Source organism: Podarcis raffonei, chromosome 11 (genome assembly GCF_027172205.1).
Source record: "Podarcis raffonei isolate rPodRaf1 chromosome 11, rPodRaf1.pri, whole genome shotgun sequence".
Taxonomy (NCBI): domain Eukaryota; kingdom Metazoa; phylum Chordata; class Lepidosauria; order Squamata; family Lacertidae; genus Podarcis; species Podarcis raffonei.
The window spans coordinates 37,231,474-37,253,012 of record NC_070612.1 but is presented as its reverse complement, the minus strand read 5'-3'; the positions used below and the strand labels follow the sequence as shown (position 1 = coordinate 37,253,012).

Sequence of the window (21,539 nt, the reverse complement as noted above, 5' to 3'; positions counted from 1 at the left end):
ATGGCTCATTTGGATGCTTCCCAACAATTTCTAAAAATAAAACTTTGCATGAATAGATGCCATATGGGAATTCTTAGACAGTTTTGGGCAACTGTGTTATTTTGGTTTACTGTAATATAGGTCATACATATGAATGGTGTAGTTGCTGTAGTTGTCCTGAACTATTTTAGCAGAGATTGCTTATCCTGCAAACGTTAAAAGGATCACTGCTCAATCTGTGTAGACAGTAACATGTAATGGGAATAATATAATTTCAAAATCTAATGATTGCTTGGCTGAGTATGTTATGTCAATCCTAGGTACCTCTCTTTCGTATAAGCCTTTTCACAAATGAGCACTTTCAGATAAATAACATTCTTTTTGAAACCCGGGGGGCACAAGTACAAGTAATAAATGCACCACTTCAGAAACCATGCTTTTCATGGATCCTTAACACAGATGGGTTGTTGTTGTTGTTTAGTCGTGTCCGACTCTTCGTGACCCCATGGACCAGAGCACGCCAGGCATTCCTGTCTTCCACTGCCTCCCACAGTTTGGTCAAAGTCATGCTGGTAGCTTCGAGAACACTATCCAACCATCTCGTCCTCTGTCGTCCCCTTCTCCTTGTGCCCTCCATCTTTCCCAACATCAGGGTCTTTTCCAGGGAGTCTTCTCTTCTCATGAGGTGGCCAAAGTATTGGAGTCTCAGCTTCAGATGGGTTACTTGGAAATAGTAATCATTGAACCCAATGGGATTTACTTCTAAGAAAAGAAGCTTAGGTTTGCTGGTCAATGAACTTTTTCAATAGACTGCATGTTCACTGAATTATATACCAGACATTATACACAATCAGCTTAAATGGGCTGATAGTAATACTTTATTATATTCCATTAAAATTTCAGTGGAAAGCTCTCATTTCATAAGTTTATCAGTAACAAAGAAGGAATGACAGCTGCAAATAGAATATTATAACTTCAGAGTTTTTAGTTTTGATTACTGAATATGAGTAAAATAAACAGGCCACGTTAAATCACTCCCTAGGGCATCAGAAAAATTTCTGATGCAGACTGAATTATTTTTCAATGCAAGTTAACCTAACTCATTTTTTTATTGGAAACCCACATTCTTGTTTGACAGTGCTTCCAAAATATGGAGTTATCAAATCAAAAATTAGACAGCCTACCACTTTTCTGCTCAAGCCTTGCCTTTCTTTAGTAACATATAATGAAACTGTATTAACCATGGTTTCAGGAGGCTACAAATGTGTTTATGATCCTGCACTGCTGAAAAAAATGTGGTTGTAATATCACTCCTAACCAAAAAACCAAAAAAAAAGCAACCCTCTGGATCCCGAGGATTGTAACTATCAGTCAGTTGAAATTACAGTGGTACCTCGGGTTAAGAACTTACCGTATTTTTTGCACCATAACACTCACTTTTTTCCTCCTAGAAAGTAAGGAGAAATGTCTGTGCGTGTTATGGTGCGAATGCCTGCGGTTGACGGGGGGGATCTGCTGCAGTCATGAGCAGAGGATCCATGGTTCCCCTTCCTTCCCTCCTCCGTGGTTACAAAGCATGGATCCACATGGATCCTCAGGATTTTTGCATTGGGCTACTCCAAACTCACTGTCAGATCACATGTCTGTGGCCACAGCATGAACCACAAAAATCATATATCACTATTTCGTTTAGAATATTTTTTTCTTGTTTTCCTCCTCTAAAAACTACGTGCGTGTTATGGTCTGGTGCATGTTATAGAGCGAAAAATATGGTAGTTCGTTCTGGAGGTCTGTTCTTAACCTGAAGCACCACTTTAGCTAATGGGGCCTCCCACTGCCACTGCGCCGCCGCTGCACGATTTCTGTTCTCATCCTGAAGCAAAGTTCTTAACCTGAGGTAATATTTCTGGGTTAGCGGAGTCTGTAACCTGAAGTGTATGTAACCCGAAGTACCACTGTATATCCTTCCTGAGTAAGGTGACTAAATAGGTGGCAGCTGTGAAATTCTGTCCTGTTTTGGATGACTCTGAGTAATTGAATTCATTTTAGTCTGGTTTGAAGCTTGGGTTAGACACAGGAAGTCTTGGTTGCTGTTGCATACACCAGATAAAAGAGACAGGGAGTGTGACCTAGCTCAGGTATCGTCAACCTTTTCACACCAAGAACTCACTTTTTAACCCAAAAATCTTTTACCATATATTTGCATGGTGGTTAGTGTGACCCACATTGGATCAGGGCGCAACCCGCTAGTGAGCCCCAACCCACCAGTTGAAGTCCAGTGACCTAACTGAAGTCCCCAGGACCTCTTAGCAGCTTTTGATACCTGACCATGCATTAAGATAGTCACTGGAGGCTCTTCATCAAATGTCCCTGCCGTGACCGTCAGGTGTTATGAAAGTGATACCCCACTTATTTATTTATTTATTTATTTATTTATTTACTTACTTACTTACTTACTTACTTACTTACTTGTCAGTATTTATAAACTTCAGTTTTACAGGTCAGGGAAAGCCTGGGCAAAATTAAATGTCCATATAAGTGGACTGAAGCAACTGTTTCACATCTGACAGAGGGGAGGGTGTTCCATAATACAGGGGCAATAGCAGAAAATACCTGTACAGTGGTACCTCGGGTGAAGTACTTAATTCGTTCCGGAGGTCTGTTCTTAACCTGAAACTGTTCTTAACCTGAAGCACCATTTTAGCTGATGGGGCCTCCCGCTGCCGCCGTGCCGCCGGAGCACGATTTCTGTTCTCATCCTGAAGCAAAGTTCTTAACCTGAGGTAATATTTCTGGGTTAGCGGAGTCTGTAAACTGAAGCGTATGTAACCTGAAGCATATGTAACCCGAGGTACCACCCAATGATACTCTATAATAAGGTGTGGTGCCATAAACAGAATTTTCCCAGATGATCTAGGTCAGGGGTGGCCAACTCCCAAGAAACTGCAATCTACTCACAGAGTTACAAACTGGCAGTGATCTATCCCCTTTTGGGGGGTTCAGGTCAAAGTTGTTGAACTTTTTTTTTAGAAAGCCCTGTTTTTTTAGGGGTTCAGGTCAAAGTTGACCGGCTTTTTTTAGGGAGGAGGAAAGCACCATTTTTGGGGAGTGCAGGGCTGAAATGTTGAGCTTGTTTAGGGGGACCAAAGTTGTTGAGGCAGTGATCTACCAGTGATCTACCTCAGACGTCCAGTGATCTACCGGTAGATCACAATCTACCTGTTGGATGTGCCTGATCTAGGTGATCTTGCAGGTCTGTATAGGAGCAAGTGGTCTTTCAGGTATTGTGGTCCCAAGCTGGCCAGAGCTATATATGATAACCACAAGACCTTTGACATGACATGGGAGCTGACTGACAGCCATTGCAGTTCCTTCAGCACAGATGTAGGTTGTGAACATTCAGGTGCTCCACTCAACAGCCTGACTGCAGTGTTCTACATCAGCTGCACTTTCCAAACCAGAACCAAGGGAATCCCTATGTAGAGTGTATTACAGTAGTCCAGTTGTAAGGTTACCAACACATCAATCACAGTGACCAAGCTGTAGCTGGCACACCAACCTATGAACTGCTTTCCACAGGAAAGTTTATCTGGTGCCTGCTCTTCTGCTATTCCAGCACCAGATGTTTTTCCCCAACCTTTTTAAATATTAGCTTAATGTGGTTTTAAATCTCTAAGACTAAACTACTTCATCTGTTTGGATAGAACACCAAAAATGCAGGTATGTTGTAGGGGTCCCGTCCACCCTGAAATCTGTTCTGAATTCCTGAAGTTATGAGGTTTCCAAGTAGAAGTCTGAGTTCATGGATGCTATGTTGGGACTCAGCATAGCAGAGTGTGTTTTATTGCTTGCATAGTGTGAAAGTTAAGGCAGGATGCTAAGACTTAGCTTAACATTTCCATTTTTAGTTGTATTTTTGGTGCGTGAGTGAATTTGTCAAGGGCTTAACTGTTCCCTTAAACCAAAAGATTTTTTTATCTATCCTCAAATTTCCTTCCAGTGTTTCCATGTCCTTCTTAAAAGGTGGTAATCAAAACTGAACACACTGTTCTGGATTATGCCTATCCAGTATTTATCTAGTTTAATATTATGTCAGTTTAACCTTATTAATCCAGGATCTTACTATTTGCAAAATATGCGAAGAGAACTTAACCTTCTCTAGTCACTGGAGATGAAGAATAGAAGCTTTATCTCAAAGCAAATTGTGAGTCAGGTCTCATCAGTGGGCTACAAAAGCACAATGGGTGGGTTGCCAATATCCCTGCTAAAACAGGAGGAAATGGGGGATGAAACTCTTTGATGGTTTTTCAACATAGACCATTTCACGGGTGCATGTATCCCCTGAGAAAATAGTTTGGGAGCTGCTGCCCCTGTATTATCTTTTCTGACTAAGAGGATTTCAGTGATGAATCAGACTTTTTGCACGAAAAAGGAATTCATCAGAACACTTTCAGTCTCGGAAGAATACTAAGCCATGGTGTCACTATGTGCTTAGTGAGGTGCAAGCAGTACTGAGGATTCATTCAAGAAGATCCTCTCCCGTCCAAAAAAACCCCACCCCAGACACTCAGACACAATGGGTTGTATCAATGGCCATGAGCAATGTTCCACTCATGCAATGGAACTTCCTTTCCTCTTACCATGTGCCCCAAAATCTGCTCCAGAGGGCTGCATGGGAGAGGAAAGCAAGGTTCTGTTGCACACGCAGCAGTGTTGGAGATATATTGTACTTCCTCATTAGTAGCTCCATCTTTGCAGGTCCTCAAGCAGAGCATTTCCAGTGGGTCCCCTTAGCCCCCCAAAGTGGGGCATGCAAACAAAGAGTTTTCTTATACTTCCTGTGACCTTGTTGAGTGCTCTTGGGAATGGTGGAGACACTTGGTTAAGGTTCACAAAGTTCAGCTATTGCAAAAGTTGATTTTATGCATTTTTTAAAATCACCATGGTATTTAACAATAACATATTACGTCCTTTAGAGGAGAAATTATGAATTGCAGAATTTTAAATGCCCGTCATCATCCTTGGCTTCACTCAATTTTGTTATAACACTCTTCCATTTTCTTCTATTTGTGAGGGGTGGGGAGGGGGAGGGGCCTCTCTTCATCTAAATCCAGCCCTGGTTATTCTGAGCTTCATGGCTAGTGGGCGGAGAAGCCAAAGTGCCTCCCCTTACTGGCTCCCAAAAATGCTTTTCCCAAGGACACTGAAAGCTGTGGGAATAGGTAAGAGTATTTATTGATGTTGTGTCCTATTTAGGGGCTTCCCTGAACCATCTCGTTTGCCACAGTGGGAAAGAGGTTGCTGGAACATGTGGGCCCTTGGATTGAAGAACAGCATGGCTGTTCTTAAACTCTTAGGTTCAAGAAGAGTTTGCACGCAAAATGAGATTTTTTGGACCCACCAGGAATGGCCAGTAGGAGAGGTGGAGGCATGCACCTGGCCTCACACCAGCAGAATCATTGGAAAGGAGTGAGGTGGTAGGGAGGTTTGTGTTGTGCAGGTGCACCAGCAGAACCAGTTCAGCACTCCTGCCATTACACAACCTCCAGACCAAATATGTGATGGTGCTGCTGCTCGCTCACCAACCATTCCTGGTACCCATGTTTTTTTGTTGGAGATTCCTCTTCATCACCTCCAGAGCTACAAATGTCTAAAGGCAAATTAACATTCCTTCCTTAAGGTAAAGGTAAAGGCACCCCTGACCATTAGGTTCAGTTGTGGCCAACTCTGGGGTTGCAGCACTCATCTCGCTTTATTGGCTGAGGGAGCCGGCATACAGCTTCCGGGTCATGTGGCCAGCATGACTAAGCCGCTTCTGGCGAACCAGAGCAGCGCATGGAAACGCCGTTTACCTTGCTGCCGGAGCGGTACCTATTTATCTACTTGCACTTTGACGTGCTTTTGAACTGCTAGGTTGGCAGGAGCAAGGACCGAGCAACGGGAGCTCACCCCGTCACGGGGATTCGACCCGCCGACCTTCTGATCAGCAAGTCCTAGGCTCTGTGGTTTAACCCACAGCACTACCCGCCTTCCTTATTTACTCCAAATAGCCTTGTGCCATATTAAAACGATTGAAACTAAACCATAAATTAGAGAAAGAGAGTGTATGCAGTGGTTTTTTCATAATCCAGCAGCAGACAAAAGACTGTTCTTTGAACAGTACTGGAAATTTCTCATTTTCCACCCAGTTTGCACGGATTCCCCCCCCCCCCATATTCTGTATGGGCCACTTGTCATTCCACTGACATTAAGCTTCTCTTCACATCTGCAGTGTTCTCTGCAGAATGCACTGTATCCCCCGTTCTATTAGCAGCAATCTAGATAAATGCCAACTTCACATTCCAAAGAAGAACGGGAATGTTCTAAGGAGTTTCCTTTATCATATAGTCCAAAGTTTGCTTGACATTTAATGGCTGTATACTGGGGATGGGATTACAGTGAAAAACAGGAAAGTGAGATTTCTGTTGCCTGTAAAACAAATGGGAAAGCTTGGAGGAATACTGTGGTATAAGGAATAAACACCATTTGCACAACAGCTGCTACTTCAGCCACTTGGAGAGGGGAAGCTGAGATAAAATGAGCCCTTGGTATTTTCACACGCAAAAGTACTTGTATTTGCAAACTGTGAATTTAATAGGCTGTGACTACTGTCAGGGTTGGCATCAACTCTTGGTATTCTTGGGCAGCTGTCAAGAGCCCAGTGACCTGGCAGGGCTCACCATTAACCGGAACCCTCTTTTTAAAATTGTTGTAAGCTGCATGGGGAGACTGGGTCTAGCTGCCATTTTAACTTCCCCCCATGCCATAGCATTGCTCGGGAGCATTGTTGGAAATTAAAATGGCAGCCTTCTACCATCCTATGCTGCTCAGAGCACTGATCCTTCCCATCCCCACTACCAGATTAGCCAACAGTTGCAAAAATAAATAAAATGGAAGTATACATCCATCTTACTGTAGATTTTGTTTCATTTGGGGGGGGGGAATGAAAATTTATTCTTATTTTATTTGGACCACAATAAAGAATTGTTGTTTATATTTTGAATTAGATATGTATGGGGGCACCAAAAACTTTTAAGTGCTATGGGCTTCTAATGGTCTTAATCTGACTCTACATTTTTTTTGTTCAGCCACAGCAATCACAAAAATTGCTAAGGTTATTTCGTGTCTGCCTTGCCCTCTACCCAGTAACCCAGGACCAGCCCTGCCATGCCGGAGGGTAAAGCGTCTTGGTTCAAGCAGCACCATGAGGGAGCAATAGGTGCGAGTAGAAAATAGATGCTGTGAAAAGTATTTTTAAAGTGTCGGCCCTAACAAAAGAAGAATTTGGACTTCATGCCCAGCAGCAAAATATCTTTGGCCAGCAGCATTGTGGTAAAGTTCCCTAAAACAAGTGCTGTCATGGACAAGGTAGGTATTCGTGGTGACTGCCCCTACAGCTGACCCCCAAATGGTGCATTTTGATAACGCCTTTGCTCCCTGCAAAAGTCATCCCCATCCAGAAGTTTTGGAACAGGTCATAAACCAGGGTGAAAATGTTCAGCTGCTGTGTGGAGCACAGAGAATGGGACCCTGTGTTGTCAAGGCAACCCTGTGTTCCCAAACTCTACTGTGGCAGTTTTATTGCCCATCCTCACAGCTCGGCACAAGGCAAAGAATGTTTCCTGGCATCGCTGAGGCAACTAAGCAACATGACCATTCTTGTCACTCTGTATTGTGCAGCCGGGCAATAAAACCACCACAGGACAGAGTCCGGGAGGAGCACCAGCCTGCTGCCTCGACATGGTATGTTTTCCCTCCTCCCTCCTGGGTGACGTCAGTACTGCTTCATTTGCCCTCAGCGACACTGCTAAGTAGCCAAATCTGATTGGTTACATAGCTTGGGGATATAAATTCATTTGCCACAGGATCCCTAATAGATTAAGTTCGCACAGTGGGGGAGAAAGAAAACAGGATCCAGGAGAGGATCAAGAGGAAGCATCCACAAACAATGAAAAGGGATACATTGGGGTTTCCCAGGAATATTATACAACCACCCACCAGAAACCTTCTTTGGCCCTCCAAAAATCTCATAAGTCCCAGAATCATAGAGCTCTTTCTCTTAAGAGACGCATCTGGTTGATTATCTTCTGGAAATGGAGCCATTTTTTGTTTGAGATGGAAATGGTTATTCTGCCACAGATGATGGAAAAGATGAAGAGTAGGTGGCATTTTAATTTAAAATGTTATTTTGTATGGTCTATATTTGGTTTATTTTTATTCCTTGGGAGTTTTTTTCCAAACCCAAGCCTTAGAAATAAGGCAGAACAAGGACTCACAAGAATTTCTTTGACTACAACTTAACTGATGAGCCAGCAAAAAGGAAAAGTTCAGAATACTATCGTTGTCTAAAAATGTAACAGGATTTAATCCTTTTTTCCTCCTCAAATATGCTCATTGTCTTCTTTTTTTTTCTTTTTTTGCACTCCAGTGTTTACACTGCAGATGAATTCCTAGACATAATTAAAGGCAGGCATACCAAATGGGAAGGAGACATACCCACACAAATTTAGTATGTCTCCAGCTTTTCTAAAGGCAACTTTTCAGGATATTTAATTCATAAACAGAGCATACTGCTATAACCTGGTGCCCTCAAAGATGGCCCAAACATTTGGATAATGAGAACTTCAGATAAACTAAAAAGGTAAAGGTAAAGGTACCTCTGCCCGTACGGGCCAGTCTTGACAGACTCTAGGGTTGTGCGCTCATCTCACTCTAGAGGCCGGGAGCCAGTGCTGTCCGCAGACACTTCCGGGTCACGTGGCCAGCGTGACAAGCTGCATCTGGCGAGCCAGCGCAGCACACGGAACGCCGTTTACCTTCCCGCTGGTAAGCGGTCCCTATTTATCTACTTGCACCCGGGGTGCTTTCGAACTGCTAGGTTGGCAGGCGCTGGGACCAAACGACGGGAGCGCACCCCACCGCGGGGATTCGAACCGCCGACCATGCGATCGGCAAGTCCTAGGCGCTGAGGTTTTACCCACAGCGCCACCCGCTATTATAAATAGCTAGGCAGCTATTTATAGTTGCATTGAAACATATTAGTGTAAAGACATAGATTTGGAAGGCAAACAGCTACATCAGATAATGCAGTTTCAAATGACGATGCCTAATGTGAAGAGAGTTCTATTTTATTTATTCAGGATGATTCTAATGAGCTCCACAGTAAGTCATAAGGTTAAAAGTGGTAGACTTGGACAACCAGACTACTAGAATTACATATAGACTCTTAGAAGCTTCTGCAGCTTTATTGCTTTACAGACCATAATGACTGATATAATGGCTTCGTCTCTTCATATAATTACAATAATACATACACAGTGCTTTTAATCTTCAAAGCACTTCATATACTTAATTGAAAAGGAGTGATCCAATGTCTAGCCTAGTGATAAAAACTAAAAATGTGTGCCAATTAGACCTGTCAAACAAAAATGTGGGTTTTAACAAATTGAAAACCAAAATAAACTTCTCTAGGAGTACTTTAGTTACCCTTCCTTGGGTTTCTAAGAACCTGAAGGCACTAATTTCTGTAACTGCTGCAACCACAAACCACAGACCTCTGAACATTTTTTTTCCATTTCCAATATCCAAAGAATCATGAAATCAGAAATAAACATGCATATACAATGGTCTCATGGCTCAGATACTTGAAGGTGCACAGTTACATGAGCACATTATCTACTCTGAGCAGATTCATTTACATGTCTATATAGGGTAAGGCTACCAGATTTTTTTTCAGTGAATCCGGGGATACTTTTCAACTTCAATGGATTTTGTATGAGGACGGATTTGTAAATCCGGGGACTGTCCCCAGGAAACGGGGATGTCTGGTAACCTTAATATAGGGTCTTATTGTTCAAATTCACAGAGAGGAAGGAAAAGCTTATGCAGCCAAAGAGAACCCCATTAATTGCTGGGCTGTGTCCAACTGGTGTTGACCCAGTTCAGCAACTGACCTGACAGTGGCTTTGGCCCTGCCAAGGATGTGAACTCTCTATTTTTGTTGAGGAGATTCCTGCTCTTGTTCTTGTGACTCTCACTCTGCTGTTAACAGTCCTGGACCCAAGGATATCTACTAACTGGACACATATTTTGGCTCATTTTCTTTTTCTGTACTAAATATGAGATAAATCTAGTTCAGGGGGAAACAGAGTGAACTGAAACATAGCCTGACAATAAGTGAATGAGGGATTCTGTAAGGTATCCATGTATCTATAGCTAATGAAAAAATAAGCTGTGTAGTCAAAGCATCTATTTAAACAGCTGCATATAGAACATAATTACTTTTAAATGAAATTTTCAGATGAATGTCCATCACACAAGCACTCTGCCCATGGTTGGGCTAGTATAGATTACAGCATGAACATCTGGTCTGAATTGTTGCAACGTGACCCTGCATTATACTGCATGCTTTCTTATTGCGGGTTAAGGATGAGAATAGAAAATTATGGTTTGCGCTCATGATAAACAATCTGGATGATCCACTTCACCTCAGAAAAGACTTGTTCCTATAACTGGCACATGTTAAAGAGCGTTTCACAGAATTTTGTCTGCAGAATCCCAGAAACTCGGTGCAGTTCCTCTTCTAAGTTTCATTCCTTGCTGTGCTTACATTGCATGGTCATGTTAATCCAATACATGAAAACATCCAAGACTCATATGGTAGCCTTGGGGTACAATAGTCTGTGAAATGGGGCCTGGATTTTATGCTGTATGGGGTGCTATAGCAGTGTGCCCTGCAGCAATGTGAGCTGAAAAGTCTTTCAGCTATAAAATTGCTGTTCTCCAATCTTCAGATAATTGTCAGCTATAGATGAAAGACATCTGTTGTTCCAGTTTCCCCACCCCCACCTCTGTTCTTTTCATATGCGGTTTTCCTTCAGGGAACATTATTGGTCCGCATAATAATTACCGTATGTATGAAAAAGGAAAGTGGAAATCTATCATTTCAAACGCTCTAAAATAACAATAAAATTTGCTGATGGGAGAAGCTGGAGTTTATGCATGCAAGAAGTTGTCTTCATACCTTCAAGGCAGATTCCTATAAGTCCATTTCCACACTTGGGTGTTAAAACTGTAATTGTGGAAAGTATTTCAGGTGAAGGGTTAGATGCCTTTTCCTGGACACACTGTGCCACTTGTTTTCAACAGGTAGATGGCAACCCACAGCTGAGTCACCACCTGACATAAAGTGGGTCAGAAGGGCATGAGTGCTGCCATCTTTTCCTTTTTAAAGTATGTTTAATTTGCTTAAGTCTCCCACAACATTTGGCTCAGATAACCTCGGGGCCTAATAGGAAACTCTGCGTCATTTGGTTTTCTGTGCAGTTCTTGTTGGTGCGAAAAAATAGAGAGTTTCTTGATGCAAAGATCCAGGTTTGGCATAAATACTCTTTCGTGAGAGAATCTCTGCAGAGATTTAAAATCAAATCACAAAATTTGTGGAAAGATAGGCTACTAGACCTTTAAAATATGCCCTTCCGGGTGAGTTCCAACTTTTCCTCTTCCCCTAGCACAGGAAAAGACTACACATTTGTTAAGTTTTTTTAAAAATGGTTTACTTACAAACTCTCCAAAGGTCCACTTCATGTGCTTTTCCACAGATCGGTCAGAAAAGTTGCACAGGCAGTAAAACTTAGCTTAGTTATAAAGTAGTAAAAGTTCTTAGATTATTGGTATAAGAACTCAACAGAGGCTTGTGAGAGCCATGCAGCTTCGCTGGAGCAACCAGTTCAAACCTCTTCACATGTTGAGCTTCTCAGGTAGAATGAGGGGCAACAAGAGGCTTGATTGCCTAGGTCTTCCCAAGGTAAGGGAAGTGATATACCTAAGCCTGGCATGACAGCTTACTCTATGGCATTAACCCCTTTGCGCAATAAGCATGTGGCTTATATGAGATACTTATATATGGGATATGTTTATCCCACAGATCCTCCCCCTCTCTTTGATAAAAACACTGTGAGTATACCAGAAGCAGCTATAAGTTGTCTTTTTCTCTTTTGTGACTCCACAGGTAAGCAGGCAAGAAGTGGAAGAAGCACAGCTGAGCCACTTTTCCTCTTGCAGGGTTCCAGTTTCGTTAATGGCAGGCAGAAATTCAGTTGGTGCTGCTTTTCCTGTCTTGGGTGAATTTAATTGGGAGCTTCACTTATTAGAATTCTTACTGTCATTCTGATGTTAACAGAACAGGAGCAAGGCAAGAAAAATGTAAATGTGACAATCCTTTTCCTTTTTCTTTTTCTAATTATATAGAAGTAGCATTACTGGAAAATTGATTTATGTTGTCTCCTTTTCTTTTGGAACAGTTATAATTTACCTTGAAAACCCAATAAACAGATAAGATATTATGTTCCTGTTAACACAAACCAAGCTTCCATTGTCACATTCATGCCATTTCTGTCCTCCAAATGTATAATTTTTTAAAAAATTATCACTTTCTTTTCATACTGATATGTGGCAGGCAGAGAAGACAAAAGCGAATAAGAAAAATAATCCTAGTAGAACTATGGCCATTTTTTTTATTTTAGTTTTTTGTGAACAACAAATTGGCACACTGGCAAAAGATTTCAATCACATTACACTAAGAATAGAGTGCCTTAAGAAAGCTGGCTGGTGTTATTTCCTTTCAACTTTTCAATTAGAATGTTCATAACAAGATTAATGGGATGCATGTAGCGCTGTGGGTTAAACCACAGAGCCTAGGGCTTGCCAATCAGAAGGTTGACGGTTCGAATCCCCGCGACGGGGTGATCTCCTGTTGCTCGGTCCCTGCTCCTGCCAACCTAGGAGTTCGAAAGCATGTCAAAGTGCAAGTAGATAAATAGGTACCGCTCTGGCGGGAAGGTAAACGGCTTTTCCGTGCACTGCTCTGGTTCGCCAGAAGCAGCTTAGTCATGCTGGCCACATGACCCGGAACCTGTACACCGGCTCCCTCGGCCAGTAAAGTGAGATGAGTGCCACTACCCCAGAGTCGCCACAACTGGACCTAACGGTCAGGGGTCCCTTTCCCTTTTAACAAGATTAATATTCGGTACTTCCAGGGCAGAATGTGTGTAATGCTGTGAGTTCAATTATAGTACACTAGAATTAGCATTTGCAGGATCAGCTGCCTAGATAATATACATTAAATTCACAGTTTTTTTAATATGCTGGTACAGTGTGTAATCATATATTGATCACATTATTTCATAGAATGGTAGAGTTGGAAGAGACCCTGAGGATCATCCAGTCCATCCCCCTGCAATGCAGGAATATGTAGCTGTCCCATACGGGGATCGAACCTGCAACCTTGGCGTTATCACCACTACAGTATAACCAACTGTATTAACCTTCCCTTCTTCAGGAGCTATGGGGAAAGTATCTCAGTTTCCCCTATTTTATCCTTACAAACTTTACCTTTGTGCGTATAATTTAATTTGGTTAATGAAGTGGAATTTAGGCAGCAATCCTATACTCACTTAAGGCAAACACTGCAATCCTATACACACCTCTCTGGGAGTAAATTTTATTGAGCTCAGTATGGCTTAATGCTGAGTAGGCATGCATTGTTAACCTTCACCCCCCCCCCCAGTTCTGTTTATATTATTATATTATATTCATTTGGCCATTTTCAAATTCGACTGCAATTGGCATCAATCTTTTTAAGTTACCTGAACAGAAAAGCTGCAAATAGTCTAGTGAGGCTATCATGAAGAAAGGTGCGGCTTTTAAAAAAAGCAGGAACCTTGTATATGGAAAGGTTTTCAGTTCAGTGGGTAACAGCAGCTTTTTAAAAAGCTCACATTGGAGAGAAGGCAAACCAAACTATTGATTTGGCTTGGTACAGGGCAGCCCTTGGAAGGAAAAATAGGATCATAAAGTTAAGATCTAGTCATAGCTAATATTTACCCAATATTTACTGATCCGTTCTTTTGGTTCCAATTGAGCCTTTTTCTGTTTTCAAAGTTCTTCCCAACAAAGGTTTTCTGAAGTTGCCACGGTATTTTTGCTAAATAACTAGTAATGTATGGTGGTTAAGGTTAGGGACTACCTGAAGTGTCTCAGAAAACAGTTTTGGGCTAGGTTTTTAAAATTTTTGAGCTCCTCCTGAACTGCTGAAGAATTTCATCGCTCCCCTGGAGTACAGTGGTACCTCGGGTTACATACGCTTCAGGTTACATACGCTTCAGGTTACTGACTACGCTAACCCAGAAATATTACCTCAGGTTAAGAACTTTGCTTCAGGATGAGAACAGAAATCGTGCTCTGGTGGCACGGCGGCAGCAGGAGGCCCCATTAGCTAAAGTGGTGCTTCAGGTTAAGAACAGTTTCAGGTTAAGTACGGACCTCCGGAACGAATTAAGTACTTAAACCGAGGTACTACTGTATATTCAGCAATTGAATGTTAGGCAAAGAAAAACGGCTCTCCTGTTTTTGCCAGCCATGTGCACAACTGTGGATCCAGTTTTCATATAGTTAAATGTTTTATTTATTTAAATATTTATTGGCTGCACTTTCAATATAGCACAGCAATATTTATTTATCTGTCTATATAATAAAAATCTAAGAGTGTCATGATGCTGCAGTTTGCTAGGCCCCAGATAGGTGGTGCTATGAACTACAGAATGGCGACAAACTGGATAGTTTTCCCCAGGAAAAAAGAGCAGGGAAGAAAGAAAGAGCATCTCAGAGCATGTTCTGTTACAAGTTTACACTGGCATTTGCTTGAGCTTTCCAGCTTCATTCGCTTGCTTGACGTTTGATGTGCCAACACAGTCAAGCACACCACCCATCGCTATCCATGACGCATCATGCAGCAATCTGTGAGAATCAATCCCCGTCACTGGTAAAGCAGGACCTGTCTTGCATTTGCTTTGTGTTATTTGATTCCTCACACAAAATCCCAAACAGAACAAGGTATGAATTACCAAGTACCGTTAAAGAGATAAGCCTATAGATGGGAGAGGCAACAACAAGCTTTGTTTTCTTCCCAGTTAGCCCTGTAAAGGTAAAGGTAAAGGTACCCCTGCCCGTACGGGCCAGTCTTGCCAGACTCTGGGGTTGTGCGCCCATCTCACTTAAGAGGCCAGGGGCCAGTGCTGTCCGGAGACACTTCCGGGTCACGTGGCCAGCGTGACAAAGCTGCATCTGGCGAGCCAGCGCAGCACACGGAAACGCCGTTTACCTTCCCGCTAGAAAGCGGTCCCTATTTATCTACTTGCACCCGGGGGTGCTTTCGAACTGCTAGGTTGGCAGGCGCTGGGACCGAGCAACGGGAGCGCACCCCGCCGCGGGGATTCGAACCGCCGACCTTTCGATCGGCAAGCCCTAGGCGCTGAGGCTTTTACCCACAGCGCCACCCGCGTCCCCAGTTAGCCCTGATTGGATCTGAAAAGCCAAACAGCTTAAAAGGCATTAGGGAACATAGTAAACTTTCATATCCACAAGTTAAGTTTCATATCCACAAGCTAGTAGCCACTGATAGTTCTCTCCTACATGAATTTGTCAAATCATCTTTTAAAGCCATCCAAGTTGGCCATCACTACCTCCTGGGGGCGTTCTGAAAGAATTTCATGCGGCCTGATATCTCTTAATTTTTTAACACTGTGTTATAAGAATTTTAAGGTCTCAAACATAGAATAAATATTCATAAATGCACACATATCTAATTATATGAACCATATGTCATTGAAATAGTATGGGCGAGCAATCCTGAAGCCATTTTGACTCTCCCAGTGACCTCAAATATTCCACTGCAGTAGGAGAGGCAAATGGGAAAAGCCTTCCCATTGTCTTTTCGCTTGCAAATCCTGTCTTAAGGGCGTATTTGTGTATGAATAGGGTGAGCCTGTGACCTGGACTCAGAAACTAAAGGATTAACCATCACAGAAGAATGGCCAGGCTGCCCAGGTAATGCAATCAGTGACCATTATCAGGTATCCTGGAAGACAGGATTTCTGCTGTAGACCACCTCCTTCTTTGATGTATGTATTATGTTGGGGGGGGTGTCTTGGGCTACAGTGTGGGCAATTTCAAAAGTCTATGTAAGGGCTTGCACACCATTGTTCAGGGTTCTCCTCCCTCCTGCATGTGGTGAGTTGGGACCCTGTTGCAACAATTCCTTCAATAAAGATCTGGCTTACTAGTCGCTTTGCTTCTCAATATACCCTGGCTGGCCTCTGTTTTCTCTTACCAATAGGGAACCCAATTAAGGACTCTATACAGGCTCTGGAATACCCTACATAAGGAAAAGGGAGCAGTTTTTCTTATAACAACTGTAAGATGCTTCATTTGGGGGGTTGGATTTCAAATCAAACCAGGGACTGAAAATAAATATCTCCCCATATATATATGTACTTTTGTCCATTTACTGTATTTTTTTTCCAGATTTGAACTATAAAATGGTGGTTTTCTTGAGTCAAAATGAGAGTAACTTGAAACATTTGTTTGGGGAGGAACTCTCTCTCTCTCTTTATATATATATATATACAATTCTTAGCAACACATTGTCACCCTTTAAATTAAGGTCTCCAACTAAAGCAAATCTGATTTCTGCTTATGTGTTTCTTAGTGGCGGTGTTTAATTCCACCTAACAATTTCCTCAGATAATTCCAGTTTACTGATGCCTTTTTTTGTCCTCAGTTCTGGTTTGGATTGGGCACTGACTTCTAGGCATGCAAGCCTGAAACCTGTACCCAGTGCTACTTTTCTAGAAAAAAATGTGCTAGAACTCACCACAAACACCTCCCTCTTAGAATGGCAATGGTGCCCACCTGAGAGGTGCTGGAACTGAGTTCCGGCAAGTTCCGGCTGAAAAAAAAGCTTTGCCTCACTCAAAAGAGATTCTATGTTGAAAATGGGGGCAGCAGGGGGGGGGAGAGAGAAAGAGAGAGAGAGCACGCTGAATATTATCTGAACAAAGTCTGATTTAGTAAGTCCTGCTTAGTGTGGCCACTGACACAGCGCAAAAAAAGAGGGGGGAAAGATAGCACAGGTTTGTATAAAATGCGCACATACTAATTAATATATATAGGTGCAAATTTAATAGTAATTATTATTTAACTACAAATGGAACAAATTGTACTTGTGCTCCTTACTACTCTTTTAGCTTTTTACTGCCCTATTCTTACAACATAAAATTATATTGCAGGCAAGGGATATAAATAACTGCCTCTGAGACCAGAGATAGCCATCATGACTAAAAGCCATTGATAACTTATTTACCCAAAATTTGTCTAACCCCACTTTCAAAGCTATCCAAGCTGACAGCCATCTCTATAACTTGTGCTAGAAAAAAATCAGGGTTTCACTAAGTATGGATGTGCCTTTGTAGACTTAGAGGCTGTATCTGTACACATCTTCAGGAACATGATTTTTATTTTTTAACAAAAATTAGTCCAGTCATGTTTTCAGTGGGATTCCTTGCCTTCCTGAGAATAATGATTTGGTGGGGTAGGGAGCCTGGGGCAGCACAAACATATTTAATGGATCACCCTATCTGTCAAAACATGTCAGCAGTGCCATATCATTACTTTACTAGAGTTCAAGCATGCAAATGGGAACACGCTTAAGAGGATAATTTTATGTGGCAATATAAAATAGGAATGTATCTAAGTGGGTAATTAGCCATTCCTTGTGGGGCACATGGGTGTAGCCAGGGGGGCAGGGGGCAACTGCCCCCTAAATCAAGTAAATAAATGAAAATACTTACTGTAACTACCGTATTTTTTGCACCATAACACTCACTTTTTTCCTCCTAGAAAGTAAGGGGAAATGTCTGTGCGTGTTATGGAGCGAATGCCTATGGATGGCGGGGGGATTTGCTGCAGTTGTGAGCAGAGGATCCATGGTTCCCCTTCCTTCCCTCCTCCATGGCTCGCTTTGAAACAGCAAAGCGGGAGAAGAGCCGCTGAGTGGGGAGGAGAGAGGGACAGAGAGCCTGCTTCTTTAAAGGAGCAAAGTGGGAGAGGAGAGGAGCCACTTACATGAGTGTAAGCGGCTCCTGTCCGGTTGGTTCCTTTAAAGCAAGCAGGCTCTCTGTCCCTTTCTCCTCCCCACTCAGCTCGCTAAATAGCAGCAAAGTTTTTCAGCTCGCTAAGCCTGCTTGCTTTAAAGGAGCAAAGCGGGAGAGGAGAGGAGCCTTCTCCCCTTAAACCCCTCTCCTGCATTATTAGCAGCATCCTTCTCCACACACCCCATGCGTGCTCCTTGTCCCTTGAGTGCTTTTCCTTCCCTCCCCACTTAAAACGTGGTTACAAAGCATGGATCCACATGGATCCTCAGGATTTTTGCATTGGGCTACTCCAAACTCACTGTCAGATCACATGTCTGTAGCCACAGCATGAACCACAAAAATCATACATCCACTATTTTGTTTAGAATATTTTTTTCTTGTTTTCCTCCTCTAAAAACTATGTGCGTGTTATGGTCAGGTGCGTGTTATAGAGCGAAAAATACGGTAACTGTCCAATCGAGTTACAGATAGCTCAGTTCTGCACTCCCTACAAAAGTCTTTCCCACCACCCCCCCCCCCCAGCATAAATCCTGGCTACACCCATGATGGGATAATGGAACCTGTTTTCCAACAAAACAACCGATCTGGGGGCAGGGGTGAGAAAATGCTTAATGGTCATTCACATTTCTGTGGTACTTTAGCTATTCTTATTTCACATACACCAGCCTTGCAAAGCTTTATCTGCGACATAGTTGGAGCAAAACTACCACAAACCTAAAACCTATGCACACACCACATATTGTACCAGGGAACTAGAGAAACCTATCTCATTCAACTACCACATAAAATGTGCTTATTGACCATGTTTCTGACTAGCAGAACCACAGTGATTAAAAACTGGTTAAGCAAGGTTCTTCCTTAGCGTGGATCGAGCAACAATGCTTTCTGCTGACGGATACAAACTGTACATTGTAAGTGAGTAAAATGCAGTGTAACTTGCTCTGGGATCCCTTTGTTACAAATGCTTACCAATCAGTTGAAGCCAATGACTGAGTTGTTTGTTATCCTCTCTTTTCTGCTATGACTCATAAATCTCCCCAAGACAGGTTGATGGGACAACTAGGCTGCATGCAAATTACATTGTATTATTGCTTTTCCCCCCCATCCCCACAGTCTTATTTGACCTTTCTTTTTCTTTCTTTCTGGTGGGTTTTTTTTTGGGGGGGGTGGTATGATGTGAGCATTTTTTATTTTAAAGGAAGTAGAAAGAGCAATTTAAAAGACTTAGACTATTCAGCTGTTACGTTGCGTTCTAAGTTTGGGCATCTTAATTTATCTCCGCACGATGGTGCCAATTATAATAAATGCCACTCGTTGAATGTAGATACACAAAGAAAAGTTAGCAATGTAGTACATCTTCACTAATGGGGAAATGGTCGTGAATTGAGCAGTCTTAAATCAAGCTGAGGAAGGGCAATCGTGAACCAATGTGAAAAGAATTGCCTTTCCCCTCCAACATCCAATGCCATTTTTTTCGATGATAAAGGAACATAATGAAAAACATATGGTGGGCATGCTAGCTCTAGTAAGCGTCCTATAATAGAGATAAATTGCCACTTTAGCACCACTTGTATCCATGAGCAAAATGTACATTGACATTTTAATGAGGACTAGTATGGCTGGTTGCTGTTCTACGAATTTAATGCTCTGGGTGTGGAGGCTCTCAACACTATCGCACAGGATGATGCTTCAGGCAAACCAAGTGAGACATCAGTACAAAGCCACCGAGAGCTTTTTAAAGATAGGCTGAGATTCCTGACGCCAAGAAAGGCGGATGAAATAGATGGCTGATCGTCCTGATACCTTGGAGAGATGGCACTGGGTTTTCAACAGAGATTGTAGGAAGATTGTCTGAAGAAAGTGCAGGACTGAGAGTGAAGGCATTTTTGTTCCCTGTTTTCACTTTCTCTTAAAATAATAATAAAAAAGCCTGGATAAATCATTCCATCTCAGTGTGTCCTTCCTTACTGTCTCCACTTTTTCTGCAACGTCGCATCCATTGTGAAGAAATCCATTTGTCTCTACACAAAGGCTTAAAATATAACAGTAAGTTTTCAAAAAATGACCATCTCCTCATGAACTTATGAATATGAACAGGATTGTCACAGAAGTATTCAAGGCAAGGTCCGCCTTATTCCCTGGATATTCAATCCATAGAAAAGGTGCTTTCAGCCAATCCCCAAATGCCATTTTGCACACACTCTGGCAAAAGCTGCTTTGGCTAACACATTTAAAGCACTCTTATATCACTTTAACAGTTGTGGCTTCTCTCCACCAACACATAAAATTATGGGAACTGTAGTTTGGAAAGGGAGCTGGTGACTCTAGTACTATTGGGGCTGAACTATGGTTCCCACAATTCTTTTGCTGAATCTATGACTACTAAAGTGGTATGAATGTGCTTGAAATGTATGGTGTGACCCGAGTACATTGGTGCCCTCCCAATGTCCTATATTTGAAGCCTCCTCTCTGCTTAGCTAGGGGAAAAGCAGAATATTCGTTAGCCAGTGTTTTGCTTTTGCTTTTTGCTTTTTTGTTGTTGTTTTTTTAAACCTAATATCTTATTTGTGATCCAAAAGATCAACAGTGTCCACACACAACAGGGCCATCACAAGGTGGTTGTACCCTCTTTAACAACCTAATAAATGCAGGGAAACAGTTGCATACCTGCCAAGTGACTTGGGAAAAAAGGACATCTCTTTTTTTTCACATGAGATCTCAGCCTCCATTTTAGGTGCCATGATCTTGCACACTCTCAGGCTGTTCTCTAGCCCCCCCAAAAACACTTGGGGGTCTAGAGCACACAGCACATCATGTGACACACCCAGGAACTCATCCCAAAAGACGTGCGCCCCAGTTTTGGATCCAAAAAAGTTGGACGGTATGGAGTTGTAGAATATTAAAATAATACACATACACTCATTTCAGTGAAATAAACTACACACTAAAAGACCGGAAGATGTTGGGTACATATGGCCAATATTTTCCTGAGACTAGGCAATGCTTTCCAGGGAAGCAGAGATGAATGAAAAAGAAGGCTCCATGTCTCTCCCTCTCCCTCTGTCTTTCTCTTTCTTTCTCTCTTTCTCTCCTGGTCCCTGGCAAGAACCTCCAGAGCTTGCAGCAAAATGATCAAGAAGTGGTTGCAAGATGTGTTTCTTCACAAGGGTGTGGATGCAAATCTATCCCCTTAATAATAATAATAATAATAAAGTGTACCATGCAAATGCGTCCTAATTAAAAAAAAATTTAAACTTCATTATATTCCATCCTTGCTAGCTTAAAGAGTTGCATCACCTGAATGTGCAAGGACAAATAAAATGGCAAAATACGCCCAACTTCTTCTTGTGCTACAACATTTTCTCATGTTATAAGTTGTGGCTCAGAACCTGAACACAAGTTTTCAAGAACAAATGAAAAACTGAAGTAAGGGCCACAGCAATTCACTTTCATCCTTTTCTGTCTCAACGTGTAAGAGTGTGGGTGTGGTCCTGAAAACAAAGGCCAGGTGAGTTAGAACTTAATCATCAC

The 21,539-nt window shown here is 42.2% G+C and overlaps 1 long non-coding RNA gene across 1 annotated transcript; it reads left to right on the top strand.

The window, feature by feature from the left end:
- The first annotated feature begins 7,694 nt into the window (after positions 1-7,694).
- LOC128423367 (uncharacterized) lies at positions 7,695-12,290 on the top strand. Its single transcript, XR_008332735.1, has 2 exons — positions 7,695-7,761; positions 12,029-12,290. It is a non-coding gene; the product is annotated as an uncharacterized LOC128423367 (long non-coding RNA).
- The last annotated feature ends 9,249 nt before the right edge of the window (positions 12,291-21,539 follow it).